Below are 25,090 nucleotides of genomic sequence, written 5' to 3'. Positions count from 1 at the left end.
TGATAACGCAGAATATTTATTCCAATTCCATCTTTGAGAATGAAGAGTCTTTAATACATAATGATACAGATATAACAATCAAGAAATATCAGTCAGCAGGTAAAACCAGGTAAATTTTGTCTAACACTTTACATATCCAGCATAGTTCAAGAGCTTACAAAGTAGGAGTAAAAAGCTGTTTGTATGACACATCCTTTACCCCAGCCACTAGAACCTGTTCAGTAGGTGTAGTGGGTTTACTTGGCAAGGTTTTGGTAGCAGGGGGCTGCATAGGTAGCTTCTGTGAGAAGAATCCAGAAGCTGCCTAAGGTTAGATAAGAGCCAGTTTCAGCAGGCTCCAAAGGGCCCCACTGTCACCCAGCAGCTGGGAGAGCAAGGAGTGAGAACCAGCCCTGCAGACCCCAAGGTTGGTGCAGCAGGAGGGCAGGTGGTGCTCCATTCTCAGGAGCTTGTGAAGAGGCCCTGGTGGAGCAGGCTGTCCCCCTGCAGCCCATGGGTCCCACATGGAGCAGATCTCCACGCTGCAGCCCGTGGAGGAGCCCCTGGTAGAGCAGGTGGATGTGGCCTGGAGGAGGCTGCGGCCCATGGAGAGTCCCTGCAGGAGCAGGCCCCGGGCCAGAGCTGCAGCCCGTGGAGAGGAGCCCATGCAGGAGCAGGGGGTCTGAGGAGAGCTGCTGCCCGTGGGGGAACCTATGCTGGAACAGTTTGCTCCTGGGGGATGGACCCTGTGATATGGACCCCTGTTGGAGCAGTTCTTGAACAGCTGGTGCCTGTGGAAAGCCCCCACAGGATCAATTTGGGAAGGAGAGCATCCTGTGGGAGGGACCCCACGTGGAGCAGGGGCAGAGAGTGAGTGACCATGAAGGAGCAGCAGAGACAAAGCATCAGGGACTGACCACAGCCCCCAGTTCCCATGTCGCTCAGGGGGAGGAGGTGGAGCAGGGTGGATGGGGGGGAAGGTGTTTTTAGTTTCTTTCCTTCGTTTTCTCATTTCTCCAGCTTGTTAGTAATAGGCAATAAATCTTATTATCTCCCTACACTGAGTCTGTTTTGCCTGTCATGATAATTGTTGAGAGATCTCCTTGACCTTATCTCAACCCTTGAGCGTTTTTCATCGTATTTTTATTTCCCTTTGAGGAGGAGGAGCAAGAGCATGGTTGTGGGGGAGCTCAGCTGCCCACCTGAGCAAAACTACCACAGTAGGAGAGGCCAGGTTAGAACAAGAATGAAGCAGCTTTAGTCTTTATAGAAGAAAGTATAGTTACAGTACTTCAGTATTGCACTGCAGCAAGTTTCACTCAAAACCAAGAACTTATTTGTAGTAGTCTTCTCAAGCAAGCCGCCCAATGTCAGAACCCTACATAAAAGTAGTAACACGCATAGGCTCAGAAATTGTCACATGTCCACATGGATTCTTGAGCTGCCCATTTGAATGCACATATTCTTATTTAAATTGCATAATCCTCCAAGGCAGGGACTGTTTCTTTGTCCTGTTCCAGCAGGACCCCATATGATGACCCCATTGTACAGGATGCTACATACTATGATAATCCAGTTGGTAAACAAGTGTAACAAAGTCATTTTCAGATGCAAAGCTCAGGAAGACAGACAGGACTTGTGCACTTCATTTAGACCATTCAAACAGAAGGGAAAGGACTACCTTGTACTGACGCTGAGACATGATTTGCATAACGTTGAGGGAAAGTCAGTTGTTGAATTACCTGCTGCATGAAAATGAGGATTTGACAGTTTGTGTCTTGGGATAACAACCCAAAAGAAAAATTCAGCATCTGTAAACTGATGCTGAAGAAGGGAGAGGAATATATTCATGTTATACTTGAGAAAGGAATGCAATACATGTGTTTCATTTCAATACAAACTTCAGGTTGTTAATAAATATCAATAAACACTAAAGTGGCTAAAAGTTTACAATAAAGTTATTGTAGAACACTGGCAGAAAAAAAGCAAGTCAGCATTTTAGAAGAAATGAGTGTGGTCCATTATTTTAAAACAATGAAATGAAAACATTCTACTTTTCCCAGAGTTAATCACATCAGAAATTACCATTTTTCTTATAATTCTAGTTCAGTGCACAAGACGGTTATTAAAAACCCATTAGAAAAAGCATTCTGCCCAGCAGCAGGCATAGAGAAAAAGAAATTCACAGAATATTGAGAAATGTCCTGTTTCATTGGAAAAGTAGCACTGTGAGATTTCTTGTTCTCAACATATAACAAATTGCTACAGATGAAACAATGTGACAAAAAAATTACAAGTAGTTAAATAACACCATTATCTATAGATATCACAGTCAGTCTATAGGAATTCAGAACTTCAGGAATAGAACATGAGTTCTGACATAAACATACCTTTAGATAACTTTAGATAAATTTCTGACAAAGTGTTAGCAATATATTTTCTAGAGAAAGTATGTCATCTCTGCTAGTTTCCTCAAACCATTTGTGGGATGCATATAAAGCTATTTTCACATGCTGCTTATAATTGCTTTCAACTACTCTGGAAAAAAAAAAAAAAAAAGAATATTGGAGTTGGAACCTCCTGGGGTATCTGAAGAAATGGCTTTTAATGAAAGGTTGATAAGAAAGGAGAGGTGTTAACATTTTGACTTATTTGACATTTGGAGGTAAAAATTTGGTAACTTGGTAACAGGTTCAGAGGCTATACTTAAATTGAATAAGAAGCAAAGTATTGTGAGAGGGTAAATTGTTCAGTTAATAGAAGGGAAGTTCATAAGCTTTGAGCTTTCGGAGTCAATATGCCACACTGATTTATAAGAGACTTTTCACAGGCCTATTACAGTGAGGCCCAAAATAAAAGGTTTTTCATCCACTCAGTAGAAAGATAAAACAAACAAACAAACCTGTTTAGCAGGTGAGACTGACTATTCCATGAAGTTGGTTTTAAATTCTGACACAGTACTCAAAAGAGTTCTGGAAGTGTATGAAGCCATTTTAAGCCAGAAAATGCAAGGTTCTTTTGTATGTTTCTGATATTTTGTTATGAAATAGTTGTATTACTTCCAGCAGAAGCAGAGATTAAATCTGCCATTTTCACTTTGAAGAGGTCAGACTATTCCCATTGTCCTAGGCGCTCCCCTAGATTTCATGGTATGAGCCTATTCATGGTATGAGCTCTGATTTATGAATCATCTGAAGGCTCACACAAGTTAAATTGTTCCACTCTCTTCTGAGGAAAAAAAATCCAGAAAAAAACACTACTTTGGTGATGCTGTAGACTAGTCCTATAGAAAGGCCTTATAACCATACAGGCTTGTCACAGCAGAGGGTTATCTTCCAGTTCCTAACCTATCACATGACGAGGCATATTGAAAAGGCACTACACAGCCACTCTGCATACATGCAAGCAGCATCCAGCAATTCCTCAAAGACACTAGATTCCCAAAGAGATGCAGAAAAGCAATGTGTTGATTCTCTTTTCTTCTGCTAGACCTACCATGTTCACCTGACACTTCCAAGCACATCAAAGTGAGCCTGAACCTCCCATCATTAAACAAAATCACTTGAGCGAAGAAGCACCTCTCTAAGGGCAGCCAACCTACAAGGTTGTTGCTCTGGAGCTTTGTAGTCTTATCACCTAGGTCCTACCAACTGAATATTTACAATAACGAACACAGTGTTTCTCTATTTAATATGTGACTCCCATTAGAAGGCCTGTCATGTGTGTTCCTCAAGGATGAACGAAAGTTATCTGTAATTACCAGATGAAACTGCAGATATTCACCTCTGTCCTCTTCAGGAACTGAGCTGCTCCCACTAATTACAGGTCATTTCAGCATTCCTCCAGTTTGGTTTATTCACAGACGATACCAAGCTGCTAACACCACTTTTTTCTAATACTTTGCAACCTCTGGGAGGAAAGGCAATCAAAGTGGATAAATGCAGTTTTAGAAATTCAAGACAGTTCATTTTTAGGGAAGCTCTTTTTTATTAAGTCAACTTTATTTTCAAAGCAAATGAGAATTTGAATAAACCCACCCATCACAGAAGTCCACAATAATGAAAGTAGTAAAAACATGCTCCCCCACTAATAAATAAATAAATGTCAAATGCTGCCTTTGAGAACAGATGGACCATTAAAAAAAAAATCAAAATGTTCTAGTGTGGAAGAGATTTAAAATATTCACTAAAAAGAGTACAGAGTACACATAAAAACACACAATTTTTTGAAAAATTGAAATACTAGTTTCTCTAATTTCTTGTGTTTTCAAGACAGTAAAACGGAAAAGTTTTATGCCATGCCATTTGGCAATAGAATGGCTCTGATGTCATAGTTCTGAATTATTTTTAGTAGTAAAGAAGGAAGTGGTTGATTAAAGTAAAATAAGTTCTTAAAGAAAAAAAAAAGGGAAACATTAGCCTTTATCTTGTGTTTTTTTTTTTTTATTTTTTTATTTTTTTTAATGGAAACTGTTCTGGTTTGACCTTGTTTCTTTGTTAACTGGTGTGAACTGTGAGGTAGCATAAACTCAAATACTCCAGGCCAGTATTATCAACCTTTCCAACTGGCCACAGCTCCTCAGTTTCAGATGACAGCAAGTAACTTCGTGTACTTCTGAATCACTTTAGGACTATGAAATATTATTTCCCATTACCACACATGAAGAGCTTCTTAAACAAGTTTTTTTTGTTTGTTTTTTTTTTTTGTTGTTGAGAACAGAGACCTCCTTTTCTTCTGTCTTTTCCATCTGAGAATGAACTTAAATATAGAACAAAAATACATTGGAATCTATAGTCACCACAATAGATATAATTTATATAGTCTTACTACATAAAAACTATTTTGTTCTTAATTTTACAATCTAGATTTGGAAAGCAGATTGCATAATATTAAAAAAAAATACTTCAAATATGCTAGTAGTTACCAACCAACCTGGTAAATTAAACTTTGATAGAGCCACAGTTCTTCTGATCCATGAAGAAAACCTTTTCACATAATTCTAAATGTGAATAGTAAGTGGAACAAGATTTCCTAGCAGAATACTGCTTTTCTCAGCAGTCCATGCAAATTCATCATAACGGAATAGCTAAAAAGTCACTGTCATTTGTTCAGTCATCATTTGATACCTTATCTGGAATCAAACTGCTCTCAAACTAAAAAGAGTCTTATTAATGAGACTTAGGAGAACAGATAATGTTGGTAAAAAGAAAGTTTTATGCAAACTTTATGGCACACTGCCCCCCACCCCCCAGAGGTCAGATACCTTTTAGCTCTCTTTATCATTGCTTTATATATAGTTTTACCCTTGCTAGGGGAAAGCACACGTTAAAGAACTCTCTGGAATTGTCCTGTTGCAAAAATATGCTATATATTTTCATTTTTAATATGAAGAAAATAAGAGTCTTCAAAACTATGATGTTGAAGCACCTGTCAAAAATACCAGGCTATTCCAACAAGACACCATCTTCCTAGATCTTCTCAACAAAAGACCCCTCCCATCATTGTGACAGAGGTTAAGGAAGGCAGATTCAGTGTTATAATCTTCCTGTTTGAAAAACATTGTAGAAGAAATCTATAAGCTTTTCTTGATTCTTAGCATAATGACAATGGAGAAAACTAGCCTTTAAAGAGCCACAACCTTACAAATAAGCTCTTATCAATTCAGGAATCCTCTTTCTTTTTTTCCTACCCTTTCAACTCCCAGTCTTATCTTCCTTTGGACTCTGTAAAAATCTCTTACGGGATGCCATGTGAGATGATAGTTTCAGGCAACCATAAGTGTACTATCATCTCCCTAAACTCCTTGGAAAAAGAAGCGTTGCTTTAATATGACTTACTGAAATAGTTACACATATAGCTAATTACTGAAATAAGTGATCTAATGAACAAGTCAAAATATTTTAGGAAAAAAAAAAATTTGACTGTTTTAATAACTTACCTTTAAGTATCTATCTGAACAGACTAATATGAAGTAACTGTTGGGAAGTATGAACAATATATACTGTTGGTAAGCATGGGGAATGTGAATTACAAATTCACATTCATCTGGAATGGTTTGCTTTTATAGGGCCAGTCTCATTTTTACTTTTGCTTTTAAAATTCTGATTACATAACACCCCCCATCCAATAAATCAGACACTGAATTTTATATTTGATTTATCACATTCTGCTCCTTATGTAAGTGAAAGTGCTCAGATAGAAGGGTATAATTAACTGATCCAAATGGTTCATGCACAGGCATAGTAATGCACTGTAAGCATTGTAAGAAACAATCCGCCTCTGAATTTTATTTTGGCCTTGGTTTTGCACAAAGTTTCTGGTCAGCCAACAAATTTTGTATCATTCATACAGACTGCACATTTCTCAAACTGTTTTGACTTGGTGTCAGTGCATATTTCTTCTCTCTTGTGCAGCACATTTACATAACAGAAACTACAGATTTATTTCAAAAAAATTAGAAAGGAACAATCACATTTGATAAGCAGCTGACTCTGAGAAAGCTTATATAAGTTAACAGATGAAAAAACTGCACTTTTGACACATCCTAATGAAATTGGAATCCTTCTCCTTCCCAATGTATACTTATTGTCTTTATCAGTGAAATCCACAATAACTTCCCCAGTTCCTACACCCCCCCCCCCCAAAAAAAAATCAGGACATTACCAAATTCTGTTTTCTTTTCTAAGCTAGAGATATTTTTACCTAAAACTGAATTCACTCTGCATTTGAATATTTATCAACAAATTATAAATTGCTTCCAAGAGGTTTCAGATACTAGGGTCAACATTATGTACGAAAGTAAAGTATCTTTACTGCAATTTATAAAGCCGGTGATTTTAAAAATTTTAAACAGACTCTGCTCAGGTAGCTTTTCCACGTTTTTACACGAGTTAATGCACAAGTGAATAAAAACACAACTAAAGATGCACAAATATGTGCATATAAGGTATTGTGAATTCCTGCTGACATGAATCAAGTATGATGAATAGTCTTTTGTAATGCAAAAGGAAATAAAATCAAGATAGTTAGGACCTGACTAATAATCAATTGTTAATTATTTTTTAAACTAAAAAACACACTTAAAAATATCAATAATTTTGATAAACACTTTTTTGGATAATTGTATAGTTCAGTATTCAATGTTCCAGTTGTTTGAACTTTTTCCAGACCATTTACATGAGAGTTAATTTTTGTGCAGGTTCAAGGCTGCACTGTATATACACTCAAATTACGTGTATGCATAATGTCAGCAAAAATATTTTTGTATCCATACTCTTAGTCTGTAGGCCTGTGTTAACTATGATTTTGAAAAAAAAAACAATGAAGTGCTAAACACTTCAAAATATGTTTTATTAAAGACTAGACTTAGTGTTCCAGTCAAAATTCTTCCACTGATTCAATGAAAGGGGGCTCTCTATGCTTACTAAAACACTTCATGAAAGAACTCATGAATCAGTCAATTCTGCCACTCTAATAATCCATCTGTAAGTCTTAAAGCATTCAAAACTAAACCAGATATTGTTTGCCAATGATTGTCAGTTTCATAGAACCAACAGCATTAGTCATAGCAAGAGGTAGCAGACTAATTTGTTAGTCTCTGCATAAAATTAAAAGCAAATCTATACTCACATTTCTCACATAAAACAGTGACCCTTCCCCTTTTGTCTAGTTTTACCCCTGCCCCTCTACCCCCACCTCACTTCAGGTGAAGCTCTCTCTCTCCCATTTCAATGGACTCAAATGAACTACAGTCTAGCACCAATTGCACATAAGAGGTCCCTGATTTATGCAGAAATAACTCCAGGAAGATTTTTAGAAGGGAATAGTTCTTTCCTGCTGTGTATTGTACAGGAATGTAATTTTCTTGCAAATCCTTGCAAGCCACTAACATTATGGCTTCTATAACGCTTCTATTTTTCCCTCAGACATACCTGTGAATTCATCTGGAAATAAAGCGAACAGTCCATCTAATTTCTTCCCAGCTACTTAAGAAACTGGAATAAGTTAACTCTTTTAAAATACATCAGAAGTTTAATATTGTTTTAAAGCATTGTTAGACCTGAATTTGTAAGACAAGAACAATTAAAAGCTACCAAATAAAACCACACCAGGTCATCTCAATGCAGCAGTTCTTTTCATATTTAATGCTCAAACAACATATAACTTGAATAAGTATTTGTAGAACCTCTTAATTTTTAATAAGAGTTAATAAATGTAATTTTTGTTAAGCAGGCACCGGGGCAAAAAGTTTGTTACAGCATTTGTAACTGATTTTAAAAATGCACTTTCACAAACATTGAATGCAATTTACAGATATACAATTAATTGTTCCTACACACACACAATGGCTCTGCATTATAATGAGATGGAATTCAATGCACCATGCAAACTGATATGCACATAAGAAGTTGGACAATACTACAATAGCAGCATATTGTGCTTAAGCTAAACAAGGCAGGCATTATTTCCATTGAACTCTACAGAAGCCCAGTGACATTTGTGAAGTGACTGGGGAAAGAGTGCACATTTGCATAAAAATTCTGAGTCTACTGGAGAAAAGCAGCTTTGTAGAAAACTGCAGAACTACAGAACATACAGACACGATTATCGAGAGCAATGGATAATGGATCCTACACAGTGCAATACAGCGTACGTCTTCCTACCCTGAAACACTGTGCGAAGAGGTTGACTCATTGAGTAAGTGAGCCACCATAAAAGGAACTGAATTAAAATTTTTTTGGTTGCTTCTGTAGGGATTTTAGTTTCCATTTTATATATATATTATATATATATATATGGAAATAATAAAGAATGAGTACAGTTTGTCCAATATGGTTTGTTTTCTCTAAGCAATATCTGTAACTATGTATTCCCCATTGTGTTGCAATATCATTCAGATTCCAGTAAGAAAGAAATTCTCACTTCTCTGTTTGATACAGATAAGTAAATTTAACCTCTACTCCAAGAAGTCTACAAAACTGAACCTCAACAGTCAACACCCAGAGAAATAACATAACTACCATGGATCCTCTGAAGTGGGAAGGCAAGAGGAAAGTTTGATAGATTTCCAGTTCATCCTCACCGAAAACATGAGCATTTAGAATCCAAAACATTCACATAACAAAAAATAAATAAAATAAAACCCACAACTTCTTTCCAGTTCTGGCCATCATCAACACCTAATAATTGCAGACATGACAATGCAAGTAGATCCTGAGTCTGGGCAATGAACATGTATGCATTACTGTTCTGGAAACCTAAGCTTCCAGGGAAGGAATGAACACCACTTGAGAGACCATATATGCTGTTAACTGAAAGATTCTTCAAACTTGAATCAGTATCAAAAACAGATGTCTTAATCTGATTAATAAGCAGATTTCATAACAACTGAATAATGAAGGTAGTACTTACACTACTGAATAATCAAATGAAGTGTAGATGATGCAATGCAAAGATGCTCCGTCCATACATTGCATACAGACATTTCTATCCTGCCTTTGTTAAGAGTTTTTGTTTGTTTTTAAATGGATCACAAGGACTACAAGTGCTTAAACAAGAACAGCCACCCACCCTCAGCCTACCACATAGTCAACCTTCAGAGATATGGGATACCAATAAGGCCTCCTTCCATTCTTTGAAACAAGTTAATTTTACAACTGTAATTTAAACCTAAACAAAGAAACATCTGTTGCCATCGGGCTTAGCTCTACTTCTACAAACTAGGTAAGAAAATACAAGTAATAAAGCCATTTTAGTGAAATCTTCATGGAGCAGAAATCTTCACAGACCCAACATAGGTCATTGCTGGGATGAAAACTTCTGGAAAACGTACAACTTTAAAATGACAGAGAATTAAACACTTGAATCAAAATAACGGGGTTGTTGTCAGCATGAAAATCACCATGTTTATCATTGGCTAAAGGGAGACAGCAAGTATATTCTAGTCAAAAGGTAATACTGCCATATCAGTAAAAAGCAACAAAAGAATCTGTCAATTAGAAACAAGTCACATGTTAAAAGTCCAGGTTTGGAGTTGGGAAAAGTAGGGAAGAAGGAAGTACATTAACTATAAAAAGAACTGCTAGAGAAAATAATTTTATTAGGATTAGACAAATAATTAAGCAGCACCAAATCATTTTTGAATAAAATTAAGATTTCCTTCCAGTATTTCTCTCTCTCTCTCTCTCCATCTACATCTACACAACACCCAACACAAATCAGTTTTGAGGTCCTCCATCTCCATAGAGCCTGAACGACACTGAATTGCTTTATTCCTCAGGTTAAGATGTGCATGAATGCATATGAATAAATGAGATAAATATATGTATGTACCAGTAGGTTTGCATATGCTGAGCTCAGTTCCCTCCTCTTTAGCAACTACGTGGACTATACACATACAAACTTGTAACTTAACTGAAATAAAAGGGAAAGAAGCTGCTTGGACAATTATTTTAGGGAAGGGAGAATAGAGAGCATTGCATCAGCGGACAAAAATCAGAAACAAAGAGAAGGAAAGAGCCTAAGCGAGCTCCTGAAAAGGCAGCACCCAGCTGACAAGGGGCACGCAATAGAATGCATGTCCCAAAAGAACACACTGTCACCAATCCTTCATCCCCTGTCCATTTTGTTTGGGACCAACACTGGTATTAGCACAAGGGATTGATTCTTCTGGCAAAAGAAATAAAAAGAAATTCGGTTTAGGTAAGATTTCACTATTTCACTCAGGACTCTAGTAGTAAAGTTACAAAACATAACAAAAAGCCTACTAATTTTAAATCAAAGAGATGAGTGAAGTATTAATACTGAATCATCCACTTCAGTTGGATATTCACAAAGATGACAGGCAAGATACAGAGATGAAGCTCCCATTTTCTCCAAGTACTCCAAAATGCACTATTTCTAATAATGTTCTACTCAAGGATGTAAACCTCGTGTGACCATGAACAAAACACCTTCTGTCTCTCCAGAATATTAGTTGTGTTTTGTTTCTGCAAGATCCTCCTCAAAGAGTTAACTTTCTTCATTCTCATACTAAAAACTAACACTTAAGTTCTAAACCTCTTGAACTAAAATACATTTTCCATTTACTGAATGACGACTTAGAGACAAAAAAAAAAAAAAAGAACTTAGAAATTAACACACTATTTCTCCACAAAAAGGTATTAGACATACCATGCATTAAAGCAGCATTGAAATTGAGATATTTTTTTTTCCTCTTCATAACTACAGTCCCTGGTTTAACTTCCCCAGGCCCTATATTTTCTGCAGACTTGCAGCTGTTGCACTGGCAACTGTCATGTTGCTCCTGCATGTCATAAGTGTGTCTGGTTTCAAATTGTACTTCAGTCCAATTTTGTTAAACCAGGAAAACCAAGCTTCCAACATTGAAATAATTACTTCAGTATATAGTTTTAGAAGCAATGAGAACAAACTACTACTACTAAAACAGCAGTAAGAACACCAACATGGAGGTTTAAGACACTATCATCTTCATATTTCATAAAACACACTTGTCAAATATTGCATGCTGAAATTGTTGTACGTGAGTTTTTATATTTTGTTTGTATTTCTCCAGTTACTTAAAGAAAAAAAGTTGAAATGAAAGCTATTTTAAAACCATTTTGTTACCTCAACAACTCATAGTGGTAATAATCCTTAAAGGATAACAACTTTCCTTTCTACTTCAGCCAATAACATCCCACTTCAGAAAGTTGGAGACTATCAAAGTATAAGCTACTATTAAAGTATATGCTACACCTGTTCCTTCAAGAAAAACAAAGCATTTCAAATGTTTATTTCTATTGTGTTTTAAATCTATATCAAACTACATCAAACACAAAATGAGAGAGACAAGATTATTTGGCTAAATCTGAAAGTACAGTAAATACTGGCTGCCCTGATGACTGAATTAGCTGCAATGCATACAGCTGTCATGTCACACTCATCCTCCTCCAAAACAGAGCTACCAACTGCCATATGTAATATAATAATTAGCATATGCATGTAAAAGAAAAAAGGCTAGACTATGAAATTTTATCTGCTCCTTAGAAAATAGTTTCGAATTAAACCTGCAGCTCAATCTGACCTTCAAAATAAAAAAAAAGCTCGCTAAAGCAAAACAAAACAGAAAAACAAATAATAAGAGTGTATTCTAAATTTTCAAGTGAGCTGGAGGATATTTCTAAACATTCTCTTCTTAAAACAGACAAAATACAAACTACTTCAGGGAAAGACAAAAACAATCATAGTCAAAAATCAAAATCATATTCTTTCTATCTGACTTCTAAACATGTTCAAAGAACACCACTCATCACTTACTTGGGAAAAATTAAGTAAATATCTGTGAATGGTGCTTTGGAGCCAACTGGAAAATAAAGAAAAGCAAAAGTAGAAATAGACAGTCTATGTAATCTGTCAGTCACACAGACATAATTAGCTGTTATCATCATTAACAAGAAGGAAGATCACTTTTCCACAATCTCCAAGAGACAAACAAACAAAAAAAAAGGGATGCTGTCACAGACAGAAACAGTTCAGCTCTTCCTTTCTTCTAAGCAGGCAGTTAGTATATCAGTATATGTGTTTAACACAAAGTGCATGAAATGGAAATGTGTTCCTGTCCCTCTCAGAAATAACCAATTCAAAAAGTGTTTAAAAATTTAATTTATATTTTTGAGAAAACTTTGTTGCTACAGTGGACTTTGATCCTCAGCATTTGCTGGCATGTAGCCATGCCCTTCCTGAAGCTGTCCACAGTAGTTAATTTCATCGGCCTAAAAACCAACAAAGAAATCTCAAGAAAACTCAAGAAATACTTCCTTCCCTCCCCCCTCCTTCTTTCCTTATCTATGATTTCTTGCCATTCATAACACTTCCCCCATTTTTAGTGAGTTCAAACAAAAAAACATATACAAGCTGACATCAGACAAAGTATAGGATCAGGGGAATTTTTGTTATTACTCCTGTCCCCCGCTCACTCCTGTCCCCACTCACCCTGGCCAACATGCATGACAGAGTACACAGACCATTTGTAAGGAGGAATGTGATGAGGCAGCAAATCCACTTAGTAGGCTTAAATTACATGAATGAGAGGGCAAAACAAACTAAAAACTGGAAGTCTAACAGGTAAGAACTAGAAAGTAAAGATCCTAGCAAATCAGAGACTTTTTAGAGGACTAAAAAAGACAGAGTGCTTGTGAGATTTCTATTTTTGAAACCAGATACTTCCTCACCTCCCCCTCTATCCACCCTGACCCTCCTACCCCAATCTTTACAAATAGACATGGCTCAGAGTGTGCTGGGTTAATAAGCAGACCACGTCAGCTTGCTTATGAGATTATGTTAAGTTGCCTGCATTTTTCAGATATGGAGTGGGTACAACAGGCTACCTAAGAGAAGACCAAGTATAATAACAGGCCAGTTGTATCACATCATTGATATTTTAAAATGAAGATTTAAGACTAAAACTTTCTGAAAATAAATATTTAGACATCCCACAGACAGGGTAAAAACATTACAGCATCGTCAGTTTCACAAGATCCAAACTATCAATAGTTCTTTCAGACAAACTGTTTTAACTCTGAAAAATGCTTCCAAAATCTCATTAAATTTTTCCCCCTGAAAAAACACAGACCTGAGCCCAAAAGCTTTTTTTTTTAAAAAAAAAAAAAAGTTTATTACCCTACTACCTAAGATCAAGGAAAAAATGACATAAGGATTATCTCTGAAACTTTACCAAGAAAGGAGTTGCAAGTAACCTCAACTTAATACCAAGAAAGTATTTGCAAGTAACCTCAACTTAACCTTGTTAATTCAAGGGATGTTAATATGTTTTACCTTTTTCTGCCTGAAAAACACACAGCATCTCCTCCTTCCCTAAAAATCATACTCCAGGTATGGTCTTTCCTGTGCTGAGATCAACTTCTTCCACCTGTTGGCAACACTTATCCTAATGCAGCTTCCCATACCATCAGCTTTCTTTGCAGCAAGGGCAAATCGCTGGCTCGCTTTCAACTTGGTGTCCACTAGAAACTCCAGGTCTTTCTCTGTAAAGCTGCATTCCAGATGTTTGGTCACCAGCTTGTATTGGCGTAGAGGGTTGTTTCTTCCTAAGTGCAGGAATCTGCATTTCCCTTTGATGAAATAAGGAGGTTTTTCTCCGCCCATTTATGCAGTCTGTTGAGGCCCCTCTGAATGGCAGCACAACCAGCTGGGGTATCAGACACTCCTCATAGTTTTGTATCACCAGCAAACTTGCTGCACGTGCACTTAGTTTCATCATCCAGATCACTAATTAAGATGTTAAACAGTACTGAACCCACTAACGATCTGTGGCGTACACCACTAGTGACTGACCTTTGGCTGGACTTGGTGCTGCTGATCTCAACCCTCTGGCAATGCAGCCAGTTTTCAGTCTTCCTCATGGACAATTATCTAGCCCATACAGCTTATCTAAGAGGATTTTATGGAAGACAACATGGAAAGTCTTGACTAAAAAAAAGTCAAGGTAGACAATATCTACTGCTCTTCCCTCTTCCACAAAGCCAACCAGCTCATCACAGAAGGCTATCAGGTGAGTTAAGCATTATTTTACCTTTTAAAATCCATATTCACTACTCCCATTCAAGTATCTGGAAAAGGCTTCCAGGATTACTTGCTCTGTCATCATCACAGAAACTAAGGCAAGGCTGACCAGCCTGTACTTCCCCAGATCCTTCCTAAAGATAGGAGTGATGTTTGCTTTCTGTCAGTCCTCAGGAACCTCTCCAAACAGCCATAATCTTTTGAAGAAAATACCAAGTGCCCTCACACTGACATAAAGCCATCAACCTCAGCGTTTGTGGGTACATCCCATCAAGCCCCATGGACTTCTTCATGCTCAGCGTAAGTGTTCCTTAACTTAATCCTCCTCTTTCAAAGAGGAGTCTTGAGTGCTCTAGGCTTTCCCAAAGGTCTCAGGGGTCTGGGACTGAAGGTCATTCTTATCAATGAAGACTGAGGTGAAGAAGGTATTGAGTATCTCAGCCTCTTTTTGGCCTCTTCAAGGCCAGGTTGGACGAGGCCCCGGGTAACCTCAGGTGGGTGGCATCCCTGCCCATGGCAAGAGGGTTGGAACTGGGTGATCTTTAAGGTCCTTTCCAAGTCATTCAATGGAAATATTTGCATTAATAAAATAATGAAGAATTAGATATCTTTTTCTGCCTGAGCCAGAAACAAAGGACTTCAATTATGATAATTTATTATAATCTTTCACTTCATATGAAAGACTATGCAATTAACTTCACTGAAATAAATTAGAAAATATAAAGTAAGAGAACATACACATCCTTTTTTTCTCCCTCTCCTCTCTTTTCCAAGAACTTTCTTTCAAATCTTTGTATTGATTACTAGTTTGTTGTTTCTTTCCCTTTTAAGCCTTATCACTCTCACAGCCCTAATCTCTCAGCATCTCCTCATAGGAGAGGTACTCCAGTTCCTTAATCATCTTGGTGGTCCTATATCAGGCTCTTTCCAAGATGTACATTCTCTTGTACTAGGGGGCCCAGAACCAGACACAGTAATAGTATTAACAATACAGCATTTGAAATCTGAGAGTCCTACTACTTTCCAAGCTTCAGTAAGCTGAACAGATAGATCCACCTTGAGTCTGGAAGCAGTACAGTCACATTTCATGATTTTGCACTCAACCTCATTAATCTTTCAAGAACCAAAAGATTTTGTAGAGCACAATATAGAGAAACCTGTCCAATACAGCCAAGATTCTTAAAAAAAATCTTCACAATAAATACACTCAATGCTTTCCGTGAAAAAGTTGTATCACACAATACTCTACCCATATTATTGAATCAAATTTCTGCTATATACGTTCTTCTTTAGCATTAGCTTCTGAAAATATGGAATGTTTATGCATAAACTGTGTTGTTCTACTTACTCCTTTAGCGTAACTATCAACATCAACTGTCAACAGTTTGTTTTTTCAAGAATCCACAAAAATACATAAGGCTTTAGAAGTATGTTCCTTCCCAGGTCACAAACGCATTACAAGAACACAACTTTAGAGTAGGATAAGATGTCCAAAGCATGTGTGCCCCCATGCAACAACTACCAGAAATATCAAAGGAATAATGGTTCCATACCTGGTGGTTCAGTTTATCAGTAGCTGAAGGTAAAAAGAAGTGTGGACTTATTATTAAAAGGAAATAAACCACCAGCAACAAAACGTAATAGCAAGTGTTGCTTTTAGGTTTACTGATTCTATATTTACTTAATTTGGACACATGCTCCCAATCAAAAGGTCACCCAGAAAGCATGTGACAACTTAGGCAAATAAGAATAAGTTTATACCCTTAAGTTTAATACATATATTCAATATGAATGTACAGTCTCTAATTTTATCAGCTGTTCCTCTGCTTTATCACCATGTCTACAGACATCATGCAGACCTGTGCAGTTACCAGAGCACTAAGCAATCTAAACAATTTCGATTGCTTTTTAAACAGTTGAAATGTTAGATATTCTAAAATATTTAATTTTGTGACAATTTTTAAAATAGCATTAAAACAGATATTTTTAACAACTCGTAAGACAAAAATGTTACGATATTGTTCTGACAATTTCTGAAGCAAAACACACTACTTCTGTGAAAAGGTACAAGTAAGACTTTCAGAAATATGTTTCATACTGCTGTTTATATAGCAGAGCTTCATCAGGCACAGTAACACAACTGTACCGATCTTATTTCATATTACAGAATAGACCATTTATTGAAAAAATAGTCTTTGATGAGAAGGGGAAAGAAACTATTCAGTTAGCGTTTCTAAAGGAAGCCACTTAAAGCAGGCAAACCGTAACATGTACCTATTGAACATCCAGATAGTATAACTGCCGTACAGCACAGATCACAAAGTGGCTCAAGTAACTGGAGAGGAGGTTCAGTTTTGCTTCTTGCATCAAAGCATGCCAAACCACTAGCAAGGAAAGTCAATTACTCAGATTCTCCTAGAACTATGATTCTTTGAATATATTGAGAAACTGTAGAGAATCCAAAATGAATTATCTTTCTTCATATAAATCTCTGAAAGCATGGTAAGTTATGCAAAAAAAAAAAATAAAATCAATTCTTCTTTCAGAAGATCTTTTTTTTCTGGAAACCATATGTAGTTGGAAGTGAAAACAAAGTTATTTTTTCTGGAATTATCAATATGATACAGACAGGAAACTACTATCCAGGAAAGAAGCACAGACTATAACAATTGACATGCTATTATAAAGTATAAAGCAAAAATTATCCTCAAGCCTGCATTTGGAACACCTGAAATATTCTAGAAGGACAGTCTTGTCCTCTGTCTTCAACAGGGATGGTTATTCCATAAGCAGCTGTTAAGAGATTTTGCACTTTCTCTGCTTTGCCTCCCATGGTTGGCTGGACTCTCTGGTTGGATTTCTAGGCTATAAAGCACATGTCTGTCATGGGAACTGCGTGAGTATACCTTGCGCTCAAGTCAGAAAGAAAATTACTGCTTGCCAGATGCAGCCTACCTACTTGGCTAGCTGGCCATCAGCATGGACACTCAATGCTTAAACATCAGCTCTTAGGAACTTAGCCTGTCTCCTAGGCAAACATAGCTTAGCGTTGAACTTACAAACAATAAAACACTTTGGGATATCTAAAAAAAGAAAAAAAAAACTTGTTTTCATTTTTAGTTTCCTGCCAAAAAACAGGAATATTTTAGAAAAAAATTGCAAAGTAAGCTTTTTGCCAGAAAACAGAAGTTTCTGACCAGCTTCAGTAATGATCTCTTCTACACTTCCTATAGAACAGAACAGTAGCAGAACAATGTCCTTACTGTAGAAGTATGGTTCTTGAAAAGACTGGAAACGAACAGACTAGAATGAATGCAACACCATGGAGCTTGCAGAATTAGGAGCTATAGGAAGATGACTGCACCTCTTAATTCTTATTACAGGAAATATCAAGGTGTCAGTTCCTGGCAATTGTAGGCTCAGGACTTTATACAAGCAGCCTAGTTGTCCCAAAGACAGCGGCATAAAAATACACTGGCAAAACATGCTGGAATAGTATTATATTGCTGGTCATATCAACACTTTTCATGAGGAATACCAAGCTAAGAATTTTCAAATGACCAAAATTAAAGTACTGTTTTTTTTTTTTGTTTTTTTTTTGTTTATTTAATGCATTAAGGAATGCAAAATCCTTTGACTCAAAGTGATCATACCGTATGTTTCAATATCAATGAGGCAATCTGCCAAGTTACAGATTTCAAGAAAAAAAGACTGAACTTCACATGTATACTGAGCTATATGAACAATTCCCTTCAGGATATCTGGAAGCATGTTAAGAAAAGCACATCAAATTCAGTTTTTGAGATGTCAAGCATCAAGACAGACAGAAGCACAGCTGACTGTTTAGTCAAAAGGTGGGAATAAAATTAGGTATGTACTAGAAATACATCTGTCATGGCTTAAAAATTTTGCTTACCTTTGGTTAGAATGATTCCCAAAGGACGCCTACTGGAGTCACTTACTTTCTGGTATCAGTAAAATGGAGATACCTGCAAGTTAAATGAGACAGGTTCAGGATCTTTCGTTTTTAGGTGAACATGAACACTTAGGATATTAAGGCATAAGTAGAAACAACAACCATAGATAAACATTTGTATAGAGTAAGAATATGTAACATACATGGAAATACAGTAACAAGACTTAATGGCTACAAAATTCAGCATAGTGCAATACATGTGCTTAAACAGAAAATTTAAAGCTGTTATCTGTGTGAGTTCCTGGAAATAATTGAAGAAAAAAAAAAAAAAAAGCTTTGCTGGGGGGAGATGTAATGAACAACCAGCTACTGAACTATCAGACTGTTTCATTATGGCTCTGCTTCAAAGGTCAGCATAAGGAGTCCACAGCTATTCCTAGAACTGTATTTTATGAAGCAAGTAGCTTCATAATATTTTCAGTTACAAGTCTGAGAACAATAATGAAGTTTCATAAAATGTTTTGAGGGAAGATAGTTCTTTTCACAAAGTTTAAAAAACATCATGCTAGAATTTGTGGAATGACTTCCAGCCAGCAAAGCATCTAACACCTCTAACTCCACATTCTACAGGCTGAAAAAGGAAAGTTGTTGAAACATTAACAGATGTCTTATCCGCAGAAAACCACCTCATACATACCAATATATTATTATTTTACTTCATTCTGAAGTATTCATAAAGTATTTTAGGTCTCTCTGATCAACATACAGAGTTACGGCACATAAAGCTACCATGTACCAATAAGGTTATCGGGTTTTGTATGTTATCTGTATTAACAGAGTTTCAAAGGGAGTTTATTTTTATCACGATCTCAGATAGTAAAATCTGGCTTGAAAACACAATGTTACATTCATATTGAAAGAAAAGAAAACACACAGCAGGAAGAGATGTTATTTCCTCTACTAAATCACCACCATCAGGATAAAAATAATTCTAGTAAGTATTTTGCAAACTAGTGTACACAATGAAAAGGCACACAAAGCCTCAACAGTCTAAGTCAACTGCAAACCTAGATCTTATAGAAACCAGTAACAAATAAAATCTAAAAAAATACAAATTGGAAATAAAAAAAAGATTAAAAAAATCATTGCTTCATCAGCATTCTAATAGTTTTCCCCATAGTATCTTGTCCTACATCCATAAATATCTACAACTGAAAAATTACTCAAAACTTGAATTAACGTTAAGTTCCTTTCAATTCACATAAAGTACCAAATTCCAAATCAGAAATCAGGAGAAACTACATCTATTTTTTAAAATGTATTTTAAGAACATCTTTATAGCATTAGACTTCATAAGACTCCTCTGTATAAGGCAAATGGCATACATCTGGACACCTATTTTACTATGCCCAGAGTACCACCCAGGGTTACTTTTTTCTCCAGGAAGTAATACATGCATCTGTTTTGCTACTCTGTTAGTCCTTTCTTTTTTTTGTTTTGTAAATGTGCTCTGGAACTGCAAACCAGGGCCTTGTCTCTACAGGGAACGTCACTGAGAAAACCAGCTTGGCCAACAACAAGGCAAAGAAGAGTTCATTTAAGATACCTGAACTGTGAGTAGAAGTAATTATTGATATAATTGGCCTTCTAAAATGCCAATCCTTATCACAACTCCCATTTGGCAAAGGGTCATATAGTCAAAACGGTTGCCTGCCATACACTGCACACCATCTTCAACAGTTAGAAATATACTTGTCTTGATCTCAAATTCTTAAAACTACAACTCTTAGGTGCAGAACAGAAGAATACATAAAACCATCAGAATAAAGAGAATGGAATACAACACACATAAGGTTGAACATTAAACCATCATAAATTCTTCCTTCCTTCTCAACCTAATGTGAAAACAACCTCTCCCTGAATCTTTGCTATTATTTATGTCTGATATTTAATATTTCCCTTTGTACTTTCCTATCACAGGAAAAACAGAAAGATAAAATCATCAGTACCAGATATCCAATTTTCTCCAAGCAAATTTTCTTTCTCTACACAAAATGTTTTGACTAGGGAGAAGAAACTGACTGGCCAGAAAGAACAGCCCAGACTGACAGCACCCGAGTCAGAAAAGGCTAGCTCCAAGTAGGCCTCCTAGTGCTCTGCAACACTGCAGGGCACGTGCTCTGCTCCACAGCAAGTTCAGTATGTCCATAAAGACAACTTGCTTCACATTTACTATAGAATCGATCTATATAGATTAAGTCTAATTTCTATGGAGATATCTGAAGGAAAAACCAGGAATGTTAAGGGGGAGAAAGCACTGAAACTCTGAAAGCCTAGTAAATCTAACAGGAAAGTTTGATTCAAACTCCCATATGTACAATAAAAAGCTGGATTATTACATTTGCAAGATGTATGAAGAAACCATTTCTTACATGCTAAATACAAACCTAAATTCTCATTAAAGAATATACAAGACAAGATTGTAATTGCATCCAAAATCCCACTGACATGGAAAAACTAAGTTTAAAGCTTTAAGTAGTCCAGCAAAATTAATTCCATATAGCTCACAGACTAGCTGATGCCAAGTTGAATCACTTGCTCGATATTGTAGGATACTACTGGCCTTTTTTTCTTCAAGATTCCAAACTTTAGAGGAAACATTATGCTTTCTTCTATACCTAGTTCTTTTGGCAAGCCTCTGCACAGAACAAAGAAGAATTAAAAAATACAAAGAAACAAACAAAACTTCTGGTCTAGAAGAGCACAACAAACAGCACAGGCAGCATGGATAGAATAATTTCATTTCTTCTATAAGGACAAAGGCAGGGTACGTGCTCCATTCATCAAGACATGCCAGAAGGCGGACCACTCTCAGTTTCCATTCACATACTCCAGTCTTATTTGCCAAGTTAGACCAAGTACCCTCATATCAGGATTTCTGTGCAAGGAACCAAATCTACCAAGCCAAGATTTTTTTTTTCTACCATGGGAAACTGCTGCCCAGCATCTAAGTACACATTCTGAAACCAAAAGTGGAGTTTTGTGTATATTAAGCAAGCAGACTTTTAAAAAGCAAACACACCATCTTTTTTATAAAAAAGATGGAAAAGGACTCTTTATTTGGGTAGATAATGATAGGACAAAGGGGTTTAGCTTAAGACAAAGTCTTAAATTAAAAGAGGATAGATTTAGACTTGATAGGAGGAAATTCTTCACTCAGAGGGTGGTGAAGCACTGGCACAGGCTCCCCAGAGAGGCTGTGGATACCCCATGCCTGGAGCTGTTCAAGGCCAGGTTGGATGGGGCTTTGGGCAACCTGATCTAGTGGGTGGCATCCCTGCCTATGTCACAGAGGTTGGAGTCAGATGATCTTCAAGGTTCCTTCCAACCCAAGCCACTCTATTATTCTTCACTTCTGTGTTTGCAATTGCCTTTTCTTGGCATTCAAGTATTAACTGCATTTAATATTTGGAGCAGAAGAAACAACAAAAATTGCTACAATGAGTTTCCATTAACAAGTATGACTACAGTAGAAGAACTACACAGGTAAAATAGATATAGTTTATGACAAGTAATATTTCCTGTATATTTTCTCTTCTTTGCTTTGTTTTATAAGCAAAGCTGTTGGCTATCCTACCAGCTTCTACATACACCTGAGATTTCAAGAAAGGTAGATTATTCTATAATACTTGGGCAGCATTTAAGTACCCCAAAACCACCATTCTTAACAGTGATAATGGCTCTTTGTGGTGCTAGAGAAGATGAATGAAAAGCAAATCATTAGTCAGAGAAATAAATCTCATAACATAAGCAAGACATCCTGATTCACACCAGAATTAGAGTTAGTATGTATCACAGGTCGAGCAGAATTTTGAGGATACATGCAGTTGACATGTACATTTGAATCTAATCATGACATTTCTTTAGCAAAGATAAAAAAGCTATATTTGAAATATGGTTGTTGTTTTTGTTTGTTTGTTTTTAATAAAATCCACATTCCATAAGCTCTTAACTTTTATTTTGAAGTGTAGCCCTTATCTGATCACATTCTTAAAATGACCACAAGTTACACTTAGGAATTAGAACCAAACCAAAGTGTTCCATGTTCTAACTCCTGCTTTGATTTCAGCAACTAATAGGGGTATCTAGCAGTTCTCAGGATCAAGACTGAAGCGATTACATGTTCCCCTCTAAAAGCTCAACTCAATTTAACTCCATATAACTTCCAATATTCCCAACACAATAGGTTGATCTCTATAAAGGCACTTTTCCTTCCTTTCATACAGAAAATGTCCCGTAAACAGCTTATTTCCCACTCTTTAAGTGACTTCTTTTGTTTGCAGGAAGGAAAAGCAACAGAAATCTTGCCTTGGAACAGTGAGAGCTGAAAAGCTGTTTCATTTCTCACAGCGCAGGTGCTTCGTACACTAAATCTATTGTAATCTTTCATTTCAGAAAGAAAACATGCTGCTCCTTTTTGAAGTACAGACTGAGAAATAGAAAACAAAAAAAGCTAAGGAAGTAGCAGCATGCCTCACTGTGGAGCAAACTGAAAATATACAATAAACAAGCCACAAGCAAGGTCCACAAGGTGCTTGCTTTTCTTAGCTCTGGGTAGCAAGACACAGAAAAACAAGAGAGACTAAGATTTAGAAAGTGAAATGTAATAAAAGCATGGTCTCAAGGAAACAACACATATCCCTGATCAGGTATTCACTTGTCTTGCATTCCAGCTTTCTGAAGGTCCAGCCCCATCTCCCGTTTTTCCATGTAGCTCCTGTTATAACACAGTATTTCTTTCAAGGCCCAAGAATGTAGTAGCTATAGAAGCTAGTATCTTTGCTTTAAAACTTTTAAAAAGTTTGGTCTGGGACACAGCAATTCTTTTATATGTTGACTTGTGAACAAGGCCTTCCTTCTAAATCCATAAACCAGATGCAGTTCTAAAAATAGCCAGGTGGATGATGGCACTAACAATGCAATTGCTTACCACTCAATTTCAAATGAATTTTGGAGAGTTAATACTATCACACACTTAAATTGGCCTCTACAAAAGAGACACCATATTTGATCCAGGCTGGCCTAAGGTCACCAGCTACATGTCCATTTGGAGACGCCTCGCCATCCCAGTAAACATGGCATGTAGCAGAGGTGCCATGCCTCCCCAGGGGTCGCAATGCCAAACCCAGGCAGAGATCTCAGTGCCATAAAGGGAATGGCACTCACTCACCAGAGAGCACGCTGCCCAGATACCCATCCCACAACTCAAAGCCACAGGAAGGCAGCTCTAAGGACTGGGTGAGCAAAACACAGCCTGCGGGTCAGATGGATCACACTGCTTCAATCAAAACATTTTCATTAAAACATGCAATTACTTAGAGTTTGTTAGAAACAGCTTTCCATATCAAGCTGCACTGTCACATTATGTGATCAGTTACCTGGGGAAACAAATTACATCACTGCAGTCTGAATACTTAAGGAAAGATTTGCTAATTAAGGGCAATTAATTACATGGTAGTACTTATAAAAGCAATATCCATTCAGCTTTTGTCTGCTTAAGTCTAACTGACTGGTGAGAAGAATTGTTCATGGAGCTTGCTGAGTTACCTATAATTTCAGATGATCCTTTCTCTGAGACAGTTAATAAAGAGCATTCGTTAGGAAACTGATATAACGTGAACAGGGCAATACACCCTGTGGATTCACTCCCTAATGTAGGGAAGAATGTAAATGGGTCTGTCTTTAGGACATCAATATTTTCTTACATGCACCCAGGTGTCATGGATTCAGGATAAATGCCTTTATCCTGAATATGAAAAGTCAGCTAGCCCTGCTCTGACCTGGAAGAGTTCCAGCACATTTAGAGAACTACCTCAAGTAAAGAGTATTCTTCATTACAAAAACAGAAAACATAAGCTAGTGATAGCTCTACCCTCTGAACTTCGTCTTCAACTGGGAAAAGGTTTGTGCCTTACACTAAAATGATTTTTCTCAGAAGTGAGCAGAACATTCCACGTTGTTCATCACTTCACTAGAAGTCTTCTTAACTACGCTAAATTGGCAGTTAATGTGGAATGTATCTATTTTTTAATAAAATACTATAAAGACTTAGCTCTACATTTTCAATGTCACCTCACACTCTACCATTCTTGTACATAATGTGTACACCATCTTCATTCCTACCTTTTCTCTTTTTATTTTATGAAAATGTTCAGCTCTAGGCATTTTTTCCTCCTCTTTTCAAACTCATTTTGACCACATCGCAAAAACATTTAATAATCAAGACCACAAAGAAAGCATAAAACCATATCAATTGACACTACAAAATATCACCCTTGGACCCCAAATTATAGAAAATACAGTACACAATATAAAGTAGATAATGTAGCCACTTTCTGATCTATTCTGTCACACCTTGTTTTGAATGTCTTCGCTATTTCTCTGTTCTCTGCCAGAAATAGCTTAGCATTTACTCTTCACATTTTTTTCCCCCATGTGATTTTTTCTTTGTACTATTTCATACCATATTTCACAGAAATAAAATAAACAGCTTAAATACAAAAATCTGGGTATAACCACAAAGTTGAGTACCACACCACCTAATGACAAAGA

At 36.8% G+C, this 25,090-nt stretch overlaps 1 protein-coding gene across 7 annotated transcripts in view; it reads right to left on the bottom strand.

Moving 5' to 3' along the window:
• Positions 1-25,090, bottom strand: part of SIPA1L2 (signal induced proliferation associated 1 like 2) — a 136,744-nt gene that overhangs the window by 90,527 nt on the left and 21,127 nt on the right. For all 7 annotated transcript variants that reach the window (XM_035320032.1, XM_035320037.1, XM_035320039.1 and 4 more), the window contains exon 2: positions 18,479-18,551. The gene's annotated coding sequence lies outside the window, so the exon portion shown is untranslated. The remainder of the gene's footprint in view (positions 1-18,478; positions 18,552-25,090) is intronic.

Source organism: Oxyura jamaicensis, chromosome 3 (assembly GCF_011077185.1).
Source record: "Oxyura jamaicensis isolate SHBP4307 breed ruddy duck chromosome 3, BPBGC_Ojam_1.0, whole genome shotgun sequence".
Taxonomy (NCBI): Eukaryota; Metazoa; Chordata; class Aves; order Anseriformes; family Anatidae; genus Oxyura; species Oxyura jamaicensis.
The sequence above is the reverse complement of the archived record's forward strand: the minus strand, read 5'-3'. Positions and strand labels throughout refer to the sequence as shown.